This window comes from Callospermophilus lateralis, unplaced genomic scaffold, assembly GCF_048772815.1.
Source record: "Callospermophilus lateralis isolate mCalLat2 unplaced genomic scaffold, mCalLat2.hap1 Scaffold_250, whole genome shotgun sequence".
NCBI lineage: Eukaryota > Metazoa > Chordata > Mammalia > Rodentia > Sciuridae > Callospermophilus > Callospermophilus lateralis.
The window spans coordinates 1083028-1107484 of NW_027513332.1; the positions used below are offsets into that span (position 1 = coordinate 1083028).

The window sequence follows — 24457 nt, forward strand, 5'->3', positions numbered from 1 at the left end:
ATTCACTGAAAAGGCAATATTTAAAATATACTCTTTTCTAGAGGACTTTGAAGACATTTTGGATTTTGAGTAATACTTGGTATTTTTAAGATTAAGACTCAGAGACTTATTGGTGAGATTTTGTTTTTAAATCTGAATTTTTGCACCTGTTGACAATCATTTATAGGTTTATGAACCACATGAAACATCATTTGGAACTTGAGAAGCAGAGCAGTGAAAGCTGGGAAAACCACTCCAACTGCCAGCACTGCTACCGTCAGTTTCCCACACCATTTCAGCTGCAGTGTCACATTGAAAGTACACATAGGCCCCATGAATTTTCTAGTAATTTGCAGTTTCATTTAAATGTTGAATATTATTGAATTTGAAGATAGAAACACTGAGAAAACCAGAGTAACTCTGTAAGAAAAATAAGAAATAGACTCTGGAATTTGGGGGCAAAATGAAAAAATTAAGTTTTAACTTTTAGAAATTTTGAAATAAAATTTGTTACTAAAATTAAAGTCCCTCTGGCAAGTAATTCATTATAGTAGTTGCCTTGGCATAATCTGGGCATTACATATTGGGGATTCAGAAGCCTCAAATCATATATATCAAATGCGAAATCAGTGTTCTTCATTTAAACTTTAAGTAACTACGGTTGTAGTTAAAATCAGATTTTGAAGCTAAGTAGCTTGAGTTTAAATACCAGATCCTCCTTTTGTTATAGCTATAAGAATTGAGACATGAACTCTTGGAAAATAAGGATAATAGAAATGCCTTCCTCATATGCTGTTATAGGAATCAAGTGAGTTAATTTAGGTTAAGTGTTTAGGAATGTGCTTGGCAAAGAGTTAACAAACTATATGATTGATCATTTCTGCTGCTGCTGCTGATACTACCACTATTTATATAAATTTGTAAAATAATTTTTTATATCTTAAAATGTAATACCTTTTCCCCCCTCTCACTTTTAGCCATTTGTAAAATCTGTGAATTATCATTTGAAACAGAACATGTTCTTTTACAACATATGAAGGATAATCATAAACCTGGTGAAATGCCATGTATCTGCCAGGTACATACACATTTTTATTGTGTTCTTTTAAGTGGTTTGTTTGTGTTTTAACTACAAGATTTAAGCCCATTAACTCAGAGGTCAATACATTTTTTTCATGAAATATTTCAGGTTTTAATGGTTTACGGTCATTGTTGGAAACAAGCAACTCTGCCATAGTAGTACAAGGGCATGTTCCAATAAAATTTTATATATAGACATTGAAATTTGATTCCATAAAACTTTCATGTGTCATAAAATATATCAGTGTTTTATTCTTTAATCATTTAGGTAAATTGGTTACCAAAATTAAAGTCCCTCTTATAAATAATTTATTAGTGGAAGGCATAACTCATTCATTATATGAGGGGTAGGCAGTGAGCTGCATTTGGCCCACAGACTGTTGCTTGCTTACATCTGTGGTAGTCAAAGAAGAGCCCAGCTAGACATACAGATGGACATGTCTTACCATATAGGGAAGAATGTAGGTGTATACAAGGGAAATTTGAAATGCTGTTAGTTATAAAGAACCCTAGCTAATGTTTTGTGACCGGTATTTTTCCAGAATTTGAAGGAATAGGAAGACAAAAAAATAAAAGATTGATTGCCACAACCATAGTTTGGGGTCTATTTACAGTCTAAAGAAGAGTGCTGTTTTTGTAGCAGAAAAAGCACTTTATAGGACAGGAGGTGCCAAAACTTGAAAATTTCAGTCAAGGCAGTGATAGATGAACGATCTGCTAAAAAGCACACAACCTAGTTATGTTTTGAGAAGAATTCTTTAATTTTGAAAGATAATTTCTGGGTTTTTTTTTTTGGTGTTTCTGTTAGTGGAAATTTTCGGTGTATAGGCATCAGCAAGAGTAGTAGTACACAGTGTTCTTCTAAACAAATGATCCATTATTTGCTTTGTAATTGCACATCAGTTATAAATTTTTGAAACAAACAAAACCTTCTTTCTATTTTTAGGTTTGCAATTATAGATCATCATCATTTTCTGATATGGAAACTCACTTTAGAACATCCCATAAAAACACTAAGAACTTGCTGTGTCCTTTTTGCCTCAAAGTTATTAAAATCAAAACACCCTATATGGATCATTATATGAAACATTAGGTGAGATTTTCTAATTCCTGTTTGTTCATATTATCTTAATGAAAAAACAGGTTAAGTCTTGAAACACTGATTAGTTTTATTCTGCAAATGAAGCAGAGTTGTTCCAAATAAGCCAATTAAATTTATAATTTATGTTGAATTATTTGTGAAACTTCCAGTTCTTTCCTTACCTCCTTTCCAATGATGGTGTAGACCATAAATAAAGACCATAAATAAAATTGTGAAAAATGATTAGAAATAGGCAACCAAGAATTGAGGGGGAAAAAAACAAGAGAGAAGGTGAGTGAAATAAGCAAGTGGCAGATAGTTAGGTCCTAAGAGTAGATCTGGGAATGATTTTGAAGGAGTTTTCAAGAAGCAGGATGGGGGGAATATTACTTTGAACTGAGAAAAAAAAAGATTGTGGATACATAACCTTGTTTTCCTATTCCTTTTCAAACTTTATTTCCACTTTCTAAAGCTCTGTTATTATGAGAAAATGTGTTGTCCTTGACCTAGATTCATCCTTCACAGCTACAAGGCAAAGGAAGCTGTTGATAGATTGATGTATGAATTCTGCCAGAGAACTGTGTTTAGATCCTAACTTCTTTCCTGGATTACTTCTGCCAGTTCTGCTGTGTAATTTTTGGAACTCAGCATTAGTGCTTGGAATTCTGATGTTATGCTTATTGTTTTTTTTCCTGAAGCACTTAAATTATCCCTGTTTATGCTAAAAATGTTGATACAACAGTATTTTTGTCAAAATCAGAACCTAATGGATTTATTGCACCTGATCATATAATCAGGTTTTTCCAACTCATTAAGCATTTCCGTATTATGAATTAAACTGGCACACCAATTTATTCACCATTGGTACTCACCTTGCTATGTGATGCAGTTGTTAGATAATCATGAAATCAGGTAGTAATTTTTAATTGGGAAAGATGATAAAAGTAGCATTTCCAAATGAATTTGTGATTGCTGGTGTTGTGACTGGGATACCACTCATCCTTGAGAAGTTCTGGAAAGATCTTTTATTTGATGGTCCCCCAACAGTATTCCAACAGGTGTTAATAGGGGTTCTCCCAGTATTGTCACTGGTAAATAAATTTGGTAAATGCCTGGATTTAAAAAATTAAACAGTTTTGTTTGTCTGTTTTTTAAAACAGGACTTTTCAGAGCTTTTAATATGCTAATGGACATCGTAAATCTCCAAACAAGAGATATAGTATGTATCATTTCCCAAACTTATTTGACCACTGAACACTTTTTTTGAACATACCTATTAACATTTCTTGATAAAGAGTTTGGGAAACATTGTCCTTCGTATTTTGTATTTCATCTTTAGCCTTTAATTTTAAAAGGGAGAGTAAGGTATAAACTATTTTATTTTGATGCTTTTTAATGTAACTTTCCCCAGATGCTTTTCTAAGCTCTACATTGAGTTATAGACATGAAAATAATGATAAGATGTGTGGATCCAGTGTGTGGGGTGTACAATGTATTCTATTTATTTTTTGTGGTGTAGGGCATTGAATGCAGGACTTTGCACATGCTGAGCATGTGCTACTAAGTTGTTTCACCAGCCTAGGCTATGTTGTTTAAAATCAAACCTTCATGCCTGGAGCCATCTTGACTTGCCATGGGTTCCTAACTTTTAAAATTTTTGTTTTGGTGTGTCTGGGAAGTAGATAGCCAGCAGTAAAGATAGGGCAATCTATTAGTAAGAAAGAAGGATCATCAGGCATCCTCCAATGTATTTATTATTTGTATACTTATTTATGAAACACTGGGAAACCTTCACTGAGTAGAATTATAAACTTTTAACAGATGACAGTACAATATCAGGTAATAAAAATTGTTGATTCTGTGTCTCATTTTATTATGTTGAAGATCTCACTTGTAATTGTTTCTTTAAAAGATTATATTGTTATGTCTTGAGTAATTTTAGAGCAAACAACCCAGTTTATATGACTTTTATGAAATAATTTAAAAATTTCTGATATTAAAAAAGCTTATTAGATAAAACAATAAGCAGTTAACATATAGTAATCACCATATGGTATCAGGGTACTTAATCCTCACAACCTATATATGTTTTATAAATGAGGAAACAGGGTTTTAGTGAAAGTAACTTGCCTAATGTTGCATTGTCTCATAAAAGGCAAAGACAGAACATGACTTTAGAGCACTAGTTTTTACTGCTGTCATGGAGTTGATTTTACATTGGCATTAGATCTAAAGGTAGAAATTACATACAGTAAGAATTACCCTTAAATCCCTCAAGACTCTCAAAAAATTCAGTACAGTTATTTTTCTATACTCTGAATAGATCATTATATCTTTGATTGAACATTGTTGTTATTAAAAACTGTGATACTGTATCTTCATCACCCTTAGCACATTAAAATGCATATGTACATAACATCAGAGATGTATAAGACTTGAGTCCACCTCAGGGAATTATACATTGATGTTTTATGTCTCAGGATTTTGGATACATGTGCATTGAATGAAGTAAGCAGTCATTTGAACTAGTTAAATTGTACCTGCCGCTCATGTATTTTTCTGCATTAGTCTCTTGCTTTCTGCTTCACTATTTAGTCATCCAACAAATATTTATTTAGGATGCCTTACTGTATGTCAGGACCTCTTTTAGGTATTATATAGCAGTATGATTTAGAAATTGGTACTGTAATGGAGAAAGATAATAAATTTGTGTGAATGTGTGTTTGTATATGCTGGTGATAAGAATTGTGGGTAGGAAATAAATGTGGAAAATAAGGAGTGCCAAGCACTGGGGAGAAGGGTTTGCTCTTTTATATACAGCATGGGCATTAAAGGGCCTCTTCAAAGGAAATTAAGGAGTAAGCCATGTGGGAGAGGTAACATTATGTAGGCAATGAAGTGATTATAAACCAGAGTTACTAATAAGATTGGCAAGGAGGCCATTGAAGCTGGAGCAGAGTTAACTAACAGAAGGATGAATTGTAGGAGATAAGGTTGTAGCAATAGAATGCAGGCCAATTTGTGTGGACTCAGAGTCAGGACTTTGGAAAGCTCCTGGAAGGTTTTAAGTGAGAGACCTAGCATAATTCAAGAATTACCAACAACCATGGAGAGAATAGATCACAGGGCAGAAAAAGACATGAAAGGAAGATAGAAGTTTTTTTTTTTTTTAAACCATAGTCTGGGTAACTTGCCCCAGTATGGTAGCAGTGGTTGGAGGTAATGACAAATAGGAATGTTATCATTAGTCTTGAAAGTGAAGTTGGCAGGTTTTATTAATGTGTTAAAAAGAGAGAGGGGTGGCAGGAGGGGACACTGAGTTTTTTGTCTTAAGCATTTATAAGAATGGAGTTTTAATATTCTAAGCTATGGAGAAAACTGAGCAAGGAACAGATTTAGGATGGTAGAAGAGAGATATAGGAAACCTAGAGTTTAGTTTTGTCCATGTTGACTTGAGAAGCATATAAGATGTCAAGTAATATTGCCAAATAAGCATTTGGGTAGGTGGTATTTAAAATCATGAAGCTGGATGAGGTAAACTAGTAAGTGATTCTAGTAAAGAGTTCTGGGAAATGAATTCTAGTGAACTTTTGTTCTGTCCTGTTGTTCTGGTATCTGTTTCTTGGCCAAGTTTTTCTCTCTTTTTTCCTCCTCTCTTTGAATATTTTATAAGTGAATTTGTGTTAAGTTGCTTATATCTATGATATAAGATAGTGCACTACACTGCTAGTCTTAAGATACAGCTAAAATTATTCTAACATGTTGTTCTTACATATTGCTTTGGACATTGTGAAGAACTATTTTCTATTTTTTTAAAATTTTAATTGACATATAACAATTGTACATATTTATTGGAAATAGAGTTATAATTCAATACATGTTTACAATGTATAAGTTCAAATTAAGGTAATTAGCATTTCCCTCAAACATTTTTATCATTTGTGTTGGAAACATTCACATAACTCTCTTCTAGCTCTTTATAATAATATATAAATTATTATAAACATAGTCACCCTGCTGTGCTGTTGGACACTAGAACTTATTCTTCCTATCAAAGTGTTTTGTTTTCCAGTGTCTGATCTCCCTCATCCCTATCCCTGCACCCTTCCTAGCCTCTAGTGACCACTTTATATACTTCCCATGAGATCAACTTTTTTATCTTGAATGTATGAGTGAGAACATATGATTTTTGCGGGGGGAGGGTACTGGGAATTGAACCCAAGTATACTTCACCACTGAGCTATATCCCCAGCCCTTTTCATTTTTTGAGACAGGGTCTTGCTAAGTAGCTGAGGCTGGTCTCAAACTTGAAATCCTCTTGCCTTAGCCTTCCAAATTCTGGGAATACAGGAATGAGCATTACACCCAGCTGAATATGTGATATTGTATTTCTATGTCTGGCTTTTTTTTAATGAAATGTTTGCTGTGTGCTAGTAACTTTGCTAGATACTTCTCTGTAAATTACCTCAGAGAAGTATTACCTTAAATTTTATGAAGAGTTGGTTGTATTTAAAGGGAAATATTGATGTATCTGGCAGAGATACAGCTTTGAAGAAGATATTTTGCATGTGTTATTCTAAATTTCTATATACTATAAGCATATGTATATGAAATATATTTTTTATATTATTGAGAATAAGTGTGTAAAGGTTTCAGTTGATATTATACAGTAGGAAGAACACTGAATCAGGGAGTCTAGCATTGTTATTATCTAGCTATGGGAGAGGGACTTAGATTTCTCTTGGGTTCTATTTCCCATCTGTAGAATGTGATAGGACCAGGATATTAGTAGGAACTCAGGGAGTTTTCAACTGAAACATAGGTTATGATCAGTTATATTTTATGCCTCCGTATCTATGTTGTCCAGTGTAGTAGCCACTGGCCACAATTACCTGTGTAAATTAATTAAATAAAATTTAAAATATTTAGCTCCTCACTTTCATTTGCCACGTTTCAAGTGCTCAGTAACCATTATATGGCTAGTAATTACCATGTTGAACAGCAAAGCTCTAGAGCATTTCATTATTGCAGGAAGTTTTATTGGACAACATTGCTTTATATAACCATTTTTGTAACTTAACCTTTGAAATATCTAGTTAGATTTACTTGAGTTTAGAGGGTGTAATTTACTTTACCAACTTGTCAAATAATTGAAAATAGCAAAATTTTAAAATGATTTTGACATTTTCTAAAATTAAAACATGGTTAGCTCATTTTCATAGTATCATGTTTTTAAATAATTTAAGTTTATAATTAAAAGCTTTCATACATTTGGTATAACTTCTATTTGAACCTGTTAATAGAACTTTTATGTTTGACTCTATATAGTAACAAATACATTTGATAGTAATATAAGTTTTAAAAAATACTATCTATGTTAAGAAATTATAAACTTTCATTAAAATTAAGTTAGAGTAGTTCCAGGACACAGAATGTTGTGGTTATAAAAGTTATTTTTCCTTTCTTCTGTTTCTCAATAGAAAAAAAGGAATACATCGTTGTACAAAATGTAGACTGCAATTTTTGACATGCAAGGAGAAAATGGATTATAAGACACAGCATCATCGAACATTTATAAAACCTAAACAACTAGAAGGATTGCCTCCTGGAACAAAAGTGAGTTCAAATATGTTATATTTTAACATTTTGTATAATAAAAATTAGCTCTAACCTGGTTTTATCTATTAAATATGACTTTTTAAAAAAGACTTTATATTTTTATTGACTAATTTTAGATTTCATTGTTTTTATGCTTAGAAAGGAAAGCTTTAACCATTGAGTTCAGTGGTGGGTACTATGTTGAAATGGCATTCCTTCATTAAAAGTGTACCTAGTTTAACTGTTCCTTGGATCAGGGGGTTGTTTCAATATTATATAGGCTATTTTTGAACTATGTCAGTTTTAGCAGCTAAACTCTAAGAGACTTGATACCAGGAATCTTATTTTATTTATCTTTGTATCCCCAGTGTGTGGCATAGTGCCTTGAATGCCAAAGGTTCTCAGATGTTTGTTGAAATTGTTATCATTTAGTCTACTCTCAGAGAAGCAAGTACTGCTGCTGGACAGCATTGTATTTTAAGTGAGCAAACACATGTCTGACTGCATACTGATGACTGTAATTTGCTTTTCCCTTTTTGCCTTATATACATCTGTTTTCTCTAACTTCTTTACATACAGTCATCTGTTGAATATTTGCTCCAGTGGAGGGAAACAGAGGCATGGATAATCCAAAGTGAAATAACCCCCAAAACATTTATATTTGGCTTTGGGTACTTACCTTTGAATTTTGGTATGTCTGGTACTTGAATTAAATAAAATAATATAAAGCCATGCTCTGAAGACTTAGAGCAAGAGAAGCTATCCAGCATTCTTCCCTGCAAACCATTCGTTTCATGCTGGAACTAGACATGCAGAACACTAATGTAAGCAGTGCAGTCCTCTCTCATTTTTCCCCTTAATAATAATAATAATATTAATGATAATGATACTAAATGTTGTTATGACATCTTAGAATGAGGCTTTCAGTGTCCTTTTCATACATTGTATTATTTAATCCATACAATCATTCAGTGAGTAGAAGAGGCAAATAGTGCCCTGTATTTTAGATATGAAGAAGTTTAAAGAGGATATCTTATTTACTCAAGATTACATGGCTTGGAAGGCATAATGTGAGATTCAACCTCAGTTCTTTTGATTCCTGACCTAGTGCTTTTTTATAATACCTAAGCACATGTTTCATAGGACTTCATCATAGTCTGTTCCTCACATGCATGAGGAGAGTATAGTCAAGTGATCAATGAGAATGTTGGTAGGCAATTGACCTTTCCATTGTCAACTAACAGATATAATTGAATATTTTTTATTTTGAACACTAAATGGTAAAATTTGTGTTAGTTCCCTTTAAGAGAAGTCTCAATATTAAATTCTTCACACAGTGCAAAAAGTTGACTTAACGCTTTCTTATAACATTTTATAAGTATAAATCCAGGATAATGAGCCCATAAAGGAGAGGTCACATTTAGTATAGATCTATTTGTTTTGTAGTTATGAAAGGGTGATATCAGTAGGCCTTTCTAGAGTTATTTTTCAAGCTTTGTGAAACTTAGACCTATATATGAATTTTTTAAAAATTATGTCACATCATAAAAATAGCTATGGAATGTGCTCTTTTGATAGTCATAAAATTTTTATTAACTCCTAATTACTCATTAATAACTGTGTTTACACATAACTGATTTTACATTAAGTGAATAAATATCAAATTTAACTTCATTTAATTGTTTTGAACATTTGGAGTAAATAAGACTAAATACAATTGTAGTTTATGTGTACTCTTTCAAAATACTTGATGTTTAAATGGTTTTTGTACAGTGATATTTTAATAGTAATATAGTGATTTTTTTTGAAGTAAATATATTCTGCATTCTTGTAGGTTACTATTCGAGCTTCAGTTGGACCTCTTCAGTCAGGATCTTCACCTACACCTTCCATTAATGCAAGCACTTCTACCCTTCAGCTCTCACCTCCAAGGACTAAAAATATAACTGCTAAAAATCCCACAAAATCGAATACCAGTAAACCTAATACAACCAAATACAATGCAAATAAACCTAATGGAAATAAGCCTAATGGAAGTAAATCTAAATACAAATCAAAAATCTCTAATATGCAAAAGAAACAAAGCACATTGGCTAATAGCAATAAAAAAATCAAAGTTAATACTGTATTGAGGAACTTAAGGTGATGTTTTATTCCTAAAATACAATACCAATTTAAATTTAAGTATAAAAACATTATACTTTAGTTAATTAGAATAGTAATATGGCTCTTACTTATTACCTTTGTTTTAAAATATATTCATACCATTTTCTTTGTGTCTCCATAAGGTGTCATCGGGACATTCACAAGTGCATTGAGTGCTGTTCTGAAATAAAAGATTTTGCAAACCATTTTCCTACATATGTCCACTGTAGCTTTTGCAGATACAATACTAGCTGTAGTAAAGCCTATGTAAATCATATGATGAGGTAAGAAGAGTTAAACCTGTAAATTGACAACTAAATTTATAGTACAGGAAGTTTTTGTTTTGAAGCAAAGTTATCCCTATTAGAAACTAGTTTTTCTCCTCAAAGAGCCAAAAGGACCTAACAGTAAGGAACTTCTAAGATACTATCTGATGTTATTTTCCAACATAGTAACTCAAGTAATTACTCATCTTAAATTGTAAGAACGGTTAATTAAACTAATAAAATTAGGATAGGTTTGTTGGGGAAATAATTATTCTGTTTTTTATTTTTCCCTATAGGTATTTAAAAAATGGTGATTTTCAAATAAAACTTTAAGTGTTTTAAGCTTATTTAGCATACAAATAAATGTCCTCATTAGGAATATCCTCTTCAAATTAGTCACTTTGAGAGAAGCTGTGGTTTTGTGATGAAATCCAGTGATTACTGCTTCTGCTCATAGAGGAATAGCTGTACCTAAATTTATTGATAGTTGAAACTATTAACCTTTTATTCAACTAGTTACTGTAGCTTTTTAATTAATAGCAAACATTATTGGAGGATTTTCAGTGATGTTAGGAACTTCATCGAATCTGGTTTTCTTTCTATTGTCCTTCATCTGTCAGGCCATCTATACATACATTTGTTCAGTGAAAATGAGAGACTATTCTGGTTATGATGCCACTGTTGGAATTCTTTTTCATTAATTCATTTAATTTATGTTGTTTGAGTACCTATCATTACACTATGCTAAGAAACCCCTTCAGAACCCACATTATCTTCATTTGTATTTCTTTAATAGGAGAATATTTTATTCTATCAGGGTGGATTTTTATCTTTAAAAATAGTTATTCAATTATAAATGTGATATACTGCTTATTCATAGTGAGTTTGTTCCATTTAAATAAATTTTAGAATTAATGTATAACTGAGTTTCTTGGAGATCATGACATAACCCCTGTTTTACTTTCTTATCATTATCAGATACTGCTTTTCCAGAATTCCCCTACCTTTCATGGCAACTTTAGCCCTTCTCTCTCAGTTTTTCTGCCTTGATGATTGGCCTACCTCCTGGTGTTTTGGCTTCTTTAGTGCCAGCACTTCACATCAGCTTTTAAGTTTTGGGTCCTCTTCATTTTTAGTCTCATCCAATATACTCTTCATTCCTTCTGAATTCTTATTACTCCATGATGTTCAGAGTTTTGACTCTTTTTGCCAGTCTAGCAGCATTCATCTAACTTTATAGTCATCGTGGTCCTCTGTTTCAAATCCTGTTCTTTTCTTTGTCTTCTACATTTTTATTCATGCTTACCTAGCATAAAAGCCAGTTTAAGATTTTAGCCTCTTCCCCTTTCCATCTTTATGTATGCTCAATTCTAGAATACAAGAGATAATTTATTCATTCTGACTTTATAATCTTTAACTTTGATTAAGACCTATCTATTTTTCTTTTTAAAGACCTCCTTATTTTTACCTACAGTGTTTGTTTAATCCTTTTTCAGTACCCTAAAGATTTTATTTTCATCTTTCAGTTGTTAACCCAACTTATTAATTGCTCAATTGAAGTTCATCTTTTTCATTTTTCCTAAAATCTAGCTCTTTTCAACTCCAAATATTTTTCTTCATCCAGATATTAATCTCAGAAATTAAGCTTGTTCCATTTCTCCATAGCCAGTTCTATCTTTTATCTCCTTCAATTCATCATAACCTAATTTAGTTAACTTGTATCTTCATCCCTATCTTACTATTGGTCTTCTGCTTATAAACACTTTCAAGGTTTTGTTTCTTTAATTTTAGGATGAGGGAGCTGTGTCCTTCCTGCGTATTTTCTTTATTTCTTGTCTGCCTATTTCCATCAACATTTTTCAAAATGTTTGTTGCCAGCTTAATTGTGACTCATTTCTTTACCCTTTTGAGTATCATCCCTACCTTTCAACTGAAACTGCCCCTTTAAAGATTATTGTGTCATTTACTTATCACCACACTTTTCCTCTTTTTTCATTCTTTCTAATTATTTTGTAGATGCTTTTACCCTAGACCCACTGGCATCTCCATAGAACAACAACAACAACAACAAAAGCCAAATATTATTATCTGTCTCAGATTCACATTACTACCATCCCAACTTTTTAAGTTTCATCTCTTTCAGGGCACCATTTTGTGTGAATGTTTAGCTCCAGCTAGAAATAATTTACTGTTCCAAGTTTCTGAAACTCAAGAAGTTTTTTTTTATTCACTGTGCATCATGGCTTCCTGAGACTACCTCCCAACCACTGCAGTATCTGATACTCCTATTGCTCTAAACCAGGCCCCATCATTTTTTTCCCTAGTATACTTCTGGGTAGAATGCTAATCTCTTATTCTGTTCAAAACACAAAGCTACCTAGGGATGTCTTTCATTTTGCCCTTAATTTCTAAAGGATCAAATTGGAAAGTATTTTGTGTTTCTTAAACTAAGGTTCATCTGGCCTTCCTTCTCCCATTTATCATAGGTTTCCTTCCTGTTCTGAGAACTTCCAAATCCATTATATCTCCAACCATTTGCAGTTCGCTCAAGACATTCTTCTTACCCTTTTCCAAACCACCCAAACCTGCATTTCATTGTCATCACATATACTCCTTATTCATTGTTAGCTCCTTTCTTCTTTTTTTGTTTTGTTTTTCCTTCATTGATACTGTCGTTTCCCTTTGCCTTCTCACTGAGTAGCACACCCTTATGACTACTTACTGCAGATACTTGATCTAGGTTTGAAGTTTTTATGAAGGGAAACTTCATTTCTCCAAAAGATGTGTACATTCAGTTCTTACTGTATACCATACCAACTCTGTAGCCTTTCAAGTAGTCTTTTTCTTTTTGGTCTCATACCTGCCCAGTCTTCTATAAAGAGAGAGACACTGATCCTCATAAGTTGGCTAATCTTTTCTAAAGTATTTTTCTTCCCATACTTATTTTATATAGTAGTTTTTTCTTATTCTTTATTAGTCCTCATGACACCCTGTCCTTCCCTCCCAGTTCATCTTTCAAATGTCTGGTCAATTCTTTTGAATTGTGTACCATTTATCTGATCTGCCTTTCATTTTGTTTGTGTATGTAGAATCTCCTTGAGAAGTGGTCTTTGTATTTATCATATCACTTACTACTTTATAAACTATAAATGATAATCATTATTTATAATTAGAAGAGGCCCCAAACGTAATCTCAAAGAAGAGATTAAAAAATCTTGAAGCTGTTGAAACATCTTTAAAGTCAGACTCTTTGAAGGAAACAGATCATTAACTTCAGAATTATAAATTATTTTTTAAAAATAGTATTATTGGCGTCAGTTATTTAAATTATTGTACTTTGCTAATAGCTTGTAAGTGGTAATCGAAATCACCTGAGAAAGTGAAAATTAACTACTATATAATATTACTGTTATTCCGCAAAAAGATATATGAGACAACTTTTTCTTCTACATGTAAGAGAATTAAGTTAATGGACATTACTAATATCTCTTTTAATAGTATTTATATCACCCAGATTCATTTTCACAAATACTGATTATTACATACTAGGAAGGTACAGTTTGTGTTTTAGTCAAAAGACCTGACAAGAACAATTAGAGAAGGAAAAGTTTATTTTGGAGCTCATAGTTTTAGAGGTCTCCATCTGTAGATGGTTGACTCCATGGGCCTGGGCCTGAGATGAGGCAGAATATCATGGTGGAAGCAAATGGTGAAGGAAAGCAACTGGGAACATGGCATCAGGAAGGAGAGGCAGAGCACTCTCATGATCACAAAATATATATCCAAAGACGAGCCTCCAGTCACACCCTACCTGCCTACAGTTACCACCCAGTTAATCCCTATCTGGGATCAATGCACTGATTATGTCAAGGCTCTCATAACCTAATTGAGTCATCTCTAAACTTTCTTGCATTACTCACACATGAGCTTTGGGAGTCATATGAAACCATACAGTTTTCTAGAAAGTGTGATAGGCAGGTAGTATTGGGGGGTCAAGTCCTTGCTGTTAATTTTTGCTAATTAGTAGGAGAAATATGTTTACCTAGGTTAATGTGATAAGCAGATGACTATGAGAGCACAGAGAAGGTAAGAATAAATTCTTTAAATAAGAAGTAGAGAAGATTTTCTATAAATGACATTTCTCTTAGGCTTTGAAGAAAGATGTTAAACATTTCCAAGTAAAAAGAAAGCTGTTGTAATGATTTGTTCCTGTACACAGAGTTCTGTGTCACTGTTGATTTTTTCTTGCATTAATTTACGAATATATATTCATTCCACATTTATTTATTAGCATTTATTCTGTGTCAAACCATCTTCTTCTCTTTCACTCAACCATGAATTCTAGGGCAGGCGACTTACCACTCTAGTTATTATATCATCATTCTACAGTTTAGTGTCTGAAATAGTAGGTATACCATCAATATTGTTGGATGTTAAGGAAGTCATTCCTTTTGTGTTTCTCAGAAAGTTAAGTTGTTTCTTACATGGAATCAAGATTATTAAGAAAAATATGGTCAAAGAGGGATTTTGTCCTCAATTTCCTTGAGGTATAATTTATACCTAATAAAATTTACCTATTTGTGAAGAACAATTCAATGAGCTTTTGGTAATTATAGTCATGCAGTTGGGTAGCAGGTTTTTTAGACCTACGTCTTAACACTGTATTTTTACTGTATTGAATAAAAGTCTTAGCCTTTTCTGTTTTCTTAGGTGTGTTTCTGCATTTCTATCAACTTTGTGGAAATCGGGAAGAAAGGTAGTTTTTTCCTCCTTTTTATTTGTGAGTTGTGATTCACTTTTCCATTCTTACATTACACAAAATTGCAGTTGTAGAAGTTATGTAGTAAATACAGATGAGTCAAAGAGGCAGTATAAATGCTTTTTTTTCCAAAGATAGGAAACTCTAAATCATAACTGGATTCAGTCAACTAAAAATTTAATTAGGAACACTTGTAGATATTTGGTTCAAGTTATAGATAGATGTGGAAGCCATCAAAAAGACCCTAAAATATAATTTTTCTCTCTCCTTATCAAAGAATAAATAAAAACACTATACTTGCTTGAAGAGAAAAAACTTTAAAATGTCATTAAAAAAATAACTTATTTTGAACTGAACCTGGTGGTACATACTTGTAATCCCAGTGACTTAGGAGGTTGAGGCTAGAGGATTCCAAGTTGGAGGCCAGCTCATCAATTTATGAGAGACCTAGTCTAAAAATAAAAAGGGCTGGAGGTATATTTCACTGGTAGAGCACACCTGGGTTCAATCCCCAGTAAACCTGCCTCCCAGTCTTGGACTCATTCCTCTAAGGAAACAATTATTTATATATTTTTTTGCACACAATTTCAGGGCTTCCCAACCCCCTGATCTCTCTAAAAACTGTATTTTTGTGATAATATCTTAAATTCATAAATCTCCAAATAATAGTTACCCTAGCTTGAAGAAATGATATTTGAAATCTTCTGAGGCTGTTTTCTAGAGATTATATTTAGCCAGAACATTTCTGTTCCTTTACATACAGGCTTCACTGATGTGAGTAGCCATTTACCTAGTTTGTTGGCTACTGCTTTTCAAACTTTAATTTATGTAAGAACCACTGAAAAACTTGTTAAGGCAGTTTCCTGGATCCCACTGCCAGAGATTAATTCAGTAGGTTTGTGAAGAGCCTAAGATTTTGCATTTCTAAATAAACTCTCAGCTGATGGTGATACAGTTGTCTGTGACTTTCAGATATAGTGTGCTAAACTACTTCTGGTTTTCTAGTACAGAAAGCTTTCCTTATTGGCTACAATGTTTGGTTAGTGGTTTTTTGTTCTGTGATTAGAGGAAGCATTAAGTTATGAGTTCTGCTTTTTTTCTTAAACCTCTACTAACAATTACAAAGAACTGTCTAGATGTTTGAATTTACAAATGGTAAACAGTAATATTTAGCTGAAATAGTGTGTACTTTCTAGATCAATTGAATTCTGTTCCCCTCCCTCTATACCAGCATGCTAAGATTATTAAAAAGTTATTTTCAAAAAGTTGATTTCTAATGATAATTCAGATTGTAGCAAAATTAGTTTGTTAATAAAAATTTAGAATTGTTTTAAATGTATAATAAATGAAAAATTTAGTTTGTTTTTTAACTCTTTGAGCATTTCCTTTTTACATAATGGTGAGGTATTGATCATCTAAGTATATGCTTAGGGAAAAAAGTATGTGTCATTAGGAATTAAAAGCAAAATGGAATATCAGATCAAATGTTAAATTAAACAGAGTTAATGGTTCGTATTTATTCTGTAGTCTTTTAAAAACTAGAAACTTAAGTACAGACTTGAAATATGTTTATGAATTAATATAATTATTATTATAAAATAATAGAATTCTATACTAAAATTATTAAAATGTCTTCTGTCTCTCCAGCATTCACAGTAGTAGTCCAAGTAAAAGGTTTTGTATATTTAAGGAGCATTCTGAAGATCTCAGGTAACTAGTTGATTTTTTTTAATTCTTTCTACTAAACAATGGTTATAATTTACATTCTTTCTTGCATAACAAATTGAAATATAATTCACATGCTGTACAATATGCATTTAACAATAAAATTAATAGGTTATGGTATTGTGCTATATTATACTATACAGTATAGTATAGCATCCAAACCTATAATAGGTTATAGTATTATACTGTACTGCTGCTGTACAGCAATGACCACAGTTAATTTTAGTACATATTGGTCATTCCAAACAGAAACCCTTTCCCCATTCATTAGTGGTTATCCCCATTTCTTTTCAACTCTCCCCATTACTAAGCAATCATAAATCTACTTTGTGCCTATGTAGATTAGTTCATTCTAGATATTTTCTACAAATGGAATAATAGACTGTGTATGTAGTCTTTTCCAACAGCCTATAAAGGTTTATGTATATTGTAGCATGCATGTATGAATGCTTTATTTTTCAAAGTGCTGAATGATATTCCATATTATGAATATGCCACAGTTTGGCCATTCATTCAGTTCATTTTCACTTTAGGTTGTTATAATGCTATTGTGAACATTTACATATTAGTTTTCATTAGGACATGTCTTTTTATTTTTCTTTAGTATATACTTAACATTGAATTTGCTGGATTTTATAGTACATTGATCCTTTTGAGGAACTGCTAAATTGCTTTTCAATGTAGCCTCATTATTTACATTCCCACCAGCAGTGTATGAGGGTTCTAGTTTCTTTACAACCTTTTGTAACATTCGGTATTATATCTTTTTTGTTATAGTCATCCTAGTTGCTAGGAAGTGCTGTATCATTGTGGTTTGCACTTTTAAATTAAACTGTCTGGGAGTGCCAGTGTGGAAATCGGAGTGGTTCCTAATGGATATTATATTGTTCCTTATAAGACCTGAGATATGCCATTGATCTCTTGGTAAATTTATTTCATTGGTGACAAATGGTGTCAAGATGAAATTCTCATGCATTTGCATTGTAAAATGAAAGAAAAAATCAGGCCCACCAACAATATTTGAATATCAAAAAGTTACTTAAGATACCTATTAAAGTGACACTGTTAATTTTTGAAGCACATATGTGAAACCACTGAAATTCTTGAAATCAGTAGTCTTCATAATTCTTTTTTGTTTATTTCTTTTTCAAATAGAAGTATACATCTTAGCTTCTGTAAAGAAACTGTGGATGAATGTTGATAATTAGCATTGGTTATACCACACACTGAATTCAAAATCCATTGAGCACCATTTTTTAAAATTCTGATTTCCTTAGTTTCTTTTTCTTTGTTTATTTTCTGCTTATGTTGCTATTATCCTTGAAATAACAATATCTTTGTTCCACCAAACTAATTTATTGATAAGTTTAGCCAAAGACTTGTTTGATGGTTTGGGTTCATGGAAAAGGAGGAAGAGGGAATGGCATTATGTCTTAGGATCTTTGTGTTTATTATCTCCAATGCGTAGTTTACTCTTTCCCAGATATTATATGGTTATTCCTTTATCTCCACTCTGACAGTGATCCTTTCCTTAATTACTGCATTTGAAATTGTATCCACTCCCCCATGCTTCACTCTACCACTTTTACCTTCTTTTAATTTTTTTTCATAGTGCATTTGCAATACTGTATATTTTACTTTTTGTTTGTCTGTGGTCTGTGTACTCTTACTACATTCTATGTGGCTTGTGGGGTTTTTGTTGTTGTTGTTGTTCATTTGTTTTTGTTTTTTTAAGCCTAGCATATAGTAGGCATTCAGTAAATATTTGTTGAATAAATTAATGTATATGGAAAAAATTATGTATTTGGACAAAAAGTCCCATTTATGATGCTGAGCCAGTAGCTCACAGGAAGATAAAAAAATAATGGTTCAATATTAAAACTTTTAGTCTCATTAGAGTGTTTATTGTATTCAGAGAAATTGATTGTTACTTGAGGTACTGCCTTAATAAAGACTTTTATAAGAATGAATAGGATTTATTGCATTTTAAAAATCAGATTTTTATTTGATTTTTACCTCATTGTTGTCTAGCTCAGTTGTGTGTTAGTTTTTTAAATGAATTATCTGATTTTTTAAAGGTCTGGAGTGTTTTTCTCTCAACTCCCATTATGTCTCACATTGAAATTGGTCAATTTCTGAGTGGAACTTAGCATATTTATAAAATTCCATATCCCCCAATCTTTGTAATTACTTACTGAAATGGAATATTTTTTTATTGTGTATATTATGTGTATTATGCATTTATCATGTATGTATTGTAGCAGGTTCTGTGTAGATGATAGGGATAAAGCAATCTTGGAACTAGCCTTCAGGGAATGTTGTTCATTAGGTGGGAAATAAAGTATGAATAGAAGTAACTATGGATTTTAATAAGTGCAATAAGTTATTTCAGAGAAGTGAGAGATTACTTGAAATAATCTGGATAGAAATTAGGTTTTTCTTTGTTTTTAAGGATGAGTTTTTTTTTTTTTTTTTTTTTTTTACTGGCAGAAGAAGCAAAGGGATCTTCTAGTTGGAGAAAATAGCACAAAAGTGCAGAAATGAAAAAGAGAAGGCATACGGAAAGTATGGCTAGTAGTAAATGGATGGAACATGATGTTTGTGTGATAGTAATGGATTAAAGTCTGTAGCAACAATTTTGAGCTTACAATCATATTGGAATGCATTGAAAATTAAACTTAGGAAATTTGTAATTAATTCAGAGGGCACTGGAGAACCATTAGTGTTTTCTGTAGATTCAAGTGATACTGAAGAAAAGTTGAATTCAGGGACATACAAGGTGAGTTGTAGGTGCATAAATCATTTAGATTAGGGATCTGAATTAAGGTAGTGAGGTGGTATTACTTTGTGTTTATGATGTAATATGGGCTCTGGAATCAAAGTGCATAATTTTACACCTGATTTTGACCTTTACCAGCTCTATGTCCTTGGTAGGCTACTAAGCTAACTCTGTACTGTATAAAAGGGTAATAATTATAACACTTAACTCTTCAGGTTGTTGTAAGATTTAGATGAGATGATATGTTTAAAAGCAGCCTGGCACAGATAAGTACTCAATAAGTTGTTAATATTATAAAATGCTTGACATATTAAATGTTTTAAGAAAGGAGAAAGTCATAGGTAACTATGGTTTGAGCTTTAGTGTCAAGTAAAATGGGACCATAAGAAAGTCAGGAGGAGATGATTGGGGGAGAAAGCAGATGATTTTAAATTTGATGTGCCAGTGAATTCTTTCAGTGCACATATATAGCATGCTATTAGAATAGAACTTAAGGAGGAGAAATCAGTCTGAAGTATCCTGTTTGTTTGTATTCATATACTGGTAAAACATATATATTATGTAATGAACATCAAATATATGAACGTTGAATGTATATACTTTGTATTAAACTGATAATAACAGTGATCGGTTAAATGATCAATTTTTTTCACCTAAACAAAATTTAGGTGAAACTTTGATTTATTAGAGAGATTTCAAAGACTCTTATAGACCCCTAAGTAGAGGAGCAACAGGCAGAGCAAATAAGGAAAACAAAGTCATCAAGAACTTACTTTAGTTCTCTCTGCTTTGATCTGCTAAGGCAGCACAATGCTGTCTTATTTTCTTTGGACTTGGGTTTCTTTCTGCTTTCTCTGTACAGACCATCTTTTCTCTACTAATGACCCAACTATAATATTCCCAGACTCACATATTTTCCCAAATCAAGAAATTTGATTAAAAATTCCAATTACAAATCCCTGTTTAAAAACAGATTGAGTTAGTCATGCCATCCCTTTTTAAATTATCTATATCCAGTGGAATAGGCAGTAGCCTGTTCTTTACCAGTGAAACTCTTTTTAGTATCTATGAGGGCAGTTTGTTCATAGAAAAAATTGTAGTTAGTTATTTAAGCTAAGTATTTTACATTTTAACTTTCTTTAAGCTTTTAAGTCTCCATACTCCATTTAGAATTTTAGAAATACTCCATTTAGAATTTGAGTACTTTTTAGTAATCACTTTCTAGAGGAACTTTAATTTAATGTAAGATAAAGTTCATTTAAATTGAACAGACTGAATTTTTTTCAACAGTGACATTTAAGTTCAAATTACTTTAAACAATTTAGTGTCATTTATCCATTAAATATACTTGATTTTCTTTTAAATGGCACTTCAAATGCTTGACCGAACTAGCTCCCAATTGCTTAACATTTTAATAAATCTAATAAGTTCAATTATATAGTGGCTTTCTAAGTTCTCTGAACCATCTCAATATTTTTACAGTCTTAATAATATTTAAGATACTTTTCAACTAAAAGTCACGAGATCAAACACATTTTAAATATGAATCTTAAGGCCATTGACACATAACTTTAATATGCCAATTATGTTTAAATATTTCAGATAGCAAATGTTATTCAGTTTAATTCAGTGAGTATAAGAACTATTCTAGACTCAGAAAAAGTTTTTCATGATTTTGGGACTTGTTTCCTAACTTCCTTTGAAAGTCCTTAATCATATCATGTGTTATTTAAGAATCAAGAACATAGTGGAGTTCTCCCTGCTTTGACCTGCTAAGGCAGCATGATGCTGTCTTTATTTTCTCTGGACTTGAGTTTCTTTCTCTTTTCTCTGTACAGCACTCACAAGTTTTGTTAAAGAGAATGAGTAGTATAGGCCCCATCAGGTAGGCAATAGCATTCACAGTGCTGGGATGATGAGGATTCCAAATTTGTGGACTCCAACATTTTTATTAACTACGTCAGTTAATTCCATGTTAAATAATAACCACCCTTGGAAGATCATGCTTAAACCTTGGCATGTAGTGGCAGGTATCATACTATACTTCTAAATACTTTATAATTTTCTTCTGATTTTGTCCTCAATTAAATAAAATGCTAGATTATAAATTTCATTCAAGTACTGACTGGCTTTTTTGTTGTTGTTGTTCATAATAACAGTGATACAGTTGTATAGACAACCTCAGTAAATATATATTGAGTGAATGAATGCTATTCTCACTTTGCAGATGGGCATAGGAACAAATAGAATGTGACTTGCCTATACTATTGCAAATTGTTAATGGAACCTAGACTGGTTGTAGGTCTTTTGACTGGTAAAAAAGATAAATATTTATACAACATAAATATGCTATGTAAATAAGTAGTAGCAAAATTTGGACATATCTCTACCATTTTATAGAGAATCATTTCAGTTACATCAAATTTATATAACAAATAAGAAGTTACATTTATTACACAAAAAGATAATTTGTGGAAAAATAATCATTGAACTTGTATATAGATTTAACAACAGATAAAAACTTTTCTTTTATGCTATTTTTTTAAATAGGGTCATTACTCTAGTGTGCCTTAATTGTGATTTCCTAACTGATGTTTCTGGCTTAGATAATATGGCTGCACACTTAAGTCAACATGAAACCCATACTTGCCAAGTTGTAGTAGAGAAAGGTACGTATATATAACTGTGCTCTTGTGGATTTTGATATTTATTCCATTATTTTTGGTCAACCACAATATGAACTCTTTACTAAATCGTTACTCTCATCATAGTTCATATGCTGTTGTAAATATAAAACTTTTCTTCTAATTTCAGTTTCTGTCTGTATCCCAACTTCTGAACATCTTTCTGAGTATGTTTAATTTATTTTCAGTGCATTTTACTTTGATGGACTTTAGCACTTACTGCATTTTTAAGTGTATCATTAATAGCAATGAAAAATATTTTTTTAAATGTTTTTTAAACCTGCTTGTTGAAATAGGTCCCTGCTCTGTGGAGCTCGTGACCTGGTGCAAGACAAGTTGGAATTTCCTAAGTTCAAAGTTCTGAGATATTTTCTTACACAAAGCCAGTCAAGCAGCCAAGTTTATGACACTAGCTTTCATTATTCAGCTCTGTTCAGCTTGTAAATGGGTTCAGATTCCTGTTCTACTTTATCTTTGTATCAAGTTGACATATCTTAACATACATTTTTATTTCTCCAGTTGGTTTTCTCTAAAAATAACTTATTGCTATGGTCTTTTCTTACTTTGCTTAAAATAATTTGTGTCTCTCTCTACTGCACTTGCCTTCAGAGTAATACATTCCAAGTGATATGGTTGTTTGTCTTCTGTTTTGTCTGCTTCTTAATTTCATGTTTTAAGTTTTTGGACCAGAATATTGTCCTTTTTCTCATTTGTTGTCTGTCATTGTGCTATCTTTTTTTTTTTTCAGGTGCAGAAGCAGCCCAGAAATTTCAAAAAATATCCAGGGTACACCTGGACAGTGTCCCCCTTCGATGGACACAACTGATGACTATTCTCTCTTTCCAAGGAATGTGAATAATTTGACTGTGGGACCTGCTCTAGGTTTTGGCCTCAAGAAATCATATCTTGGGGAAACTCCCTTCCTGCATAACTGGCCTCTTGTAAGGCTGATGTTGATTTGGCCAGAGATGGCCTCGGGGCCCACCAAACTGAGCATACTTTCCACTGGCAGCTTTGGCTTTCCATCTTAATAAGCTCATGGGCCAATTATAAATAAGAAAAACCTATCAAATCAATGGTTCAGCATACAAATTAAAAGTTTACTCATTTTGGCTGCTACCCATAAATCTTCCTCTATCCTGAATGCAATCCAAGAAATATAAAAAAATCTAGTTGTTGGGAAATCATGACTATTTTTCATGTCCTTGGAACAATGGGTCTCTATAATTATGATTCAAAATCATAGTTATTTTTACTGTTATTTAAAATTATCATCCAGTATCAACTCTAAAATTTTTTCAACAATACCTATTCTCAGATTTTTTTATTTTTAAAAAATTTAGTTTAATTTTAATAGCTTGATTTTATGTTCTCTAAATTTAGTGATATCTACTTTATGATATCTATTTTTCTATTCTTTTCTTTAAAACTTATTCAGTGTTTATGTTTTTAAGAACACCAGGAGATTTCTTAAGAATTCTCTTCAGATTTCACTTATCTACCTGTTGATAGCTTTATAGTGTGACTGTTCTCAGACAGTTATGATATCTTCTGTCTTGTTTCAGGATTATTATTTATATTACCTCAATAATTTTGGCTTTGAAGGTGTTAAAAATTGGTAAAGCTTGCAGATCTTAAAAACAAGTTTTAAAGTAACATATTTGTATATCTATTCTGTAATTTAATAAATTTTTTTTGTTTAAATGTCTTATTCTTTGCTAGTAAACAATTTCTTATAAAAACTATTTTATCTTATTGCTTTAATTGTTATATGGAAGCGTTGTTATGTGGCATGCAAACCTAAGAGCTAGTGCATCTTGCATTTTTTCCTCTAGCATAATTAAATTTCATTATACTATACTAATTTCTTGAATTTTAAAGACTAGCAAAGTGCCTTTTATGTCTTAATAGCCATAAGGATCATCAGACTCTGAAATTATAAGTCAGGTGTGGTTTCTTTTATTCTAAAATCAGAGATAAAGCCAGTTTAGATGACTGCTTATTTTGTAATGTTTATCTTATGAGTATTAATCAAAAAAATTAAATCCTGTTAGCTTTAATTATCTGGACAAATTTATAATGTAAATGAAGGATATTCCAAAATGTCCAAAGGTGACTTGTTTCTTAGTATTCGACTTAGTAATATATTATTCTTTATTTCCTTATCTGGCTCCCTGAAGTTTATCTTCCTTCTTTCTACCCAATTTTTAAAAATTTTGCCCAGAAACAACAATTTATTTCCATTTTTAACATTAGTTCTTTATATGTTATAGAATAGAAAATCTGCTTTTCCTTGATTGTAATTAAAAAATATGATATACCAATATATGAGTACTATTTTATAATTTTTCTGAGACTTAA

General features: G+C 31.9%; 1 pseudogene; it reads left to right on the top strand.

The window, feature by feature from the left end:
• LOC143389170 (zinc finger protein 280D-like) overlaps window positions 1-24457 on the top strand; it is a 75161-nt pseudogene that overhangs the window by 24587 nt on the left and 26117 nt on the right.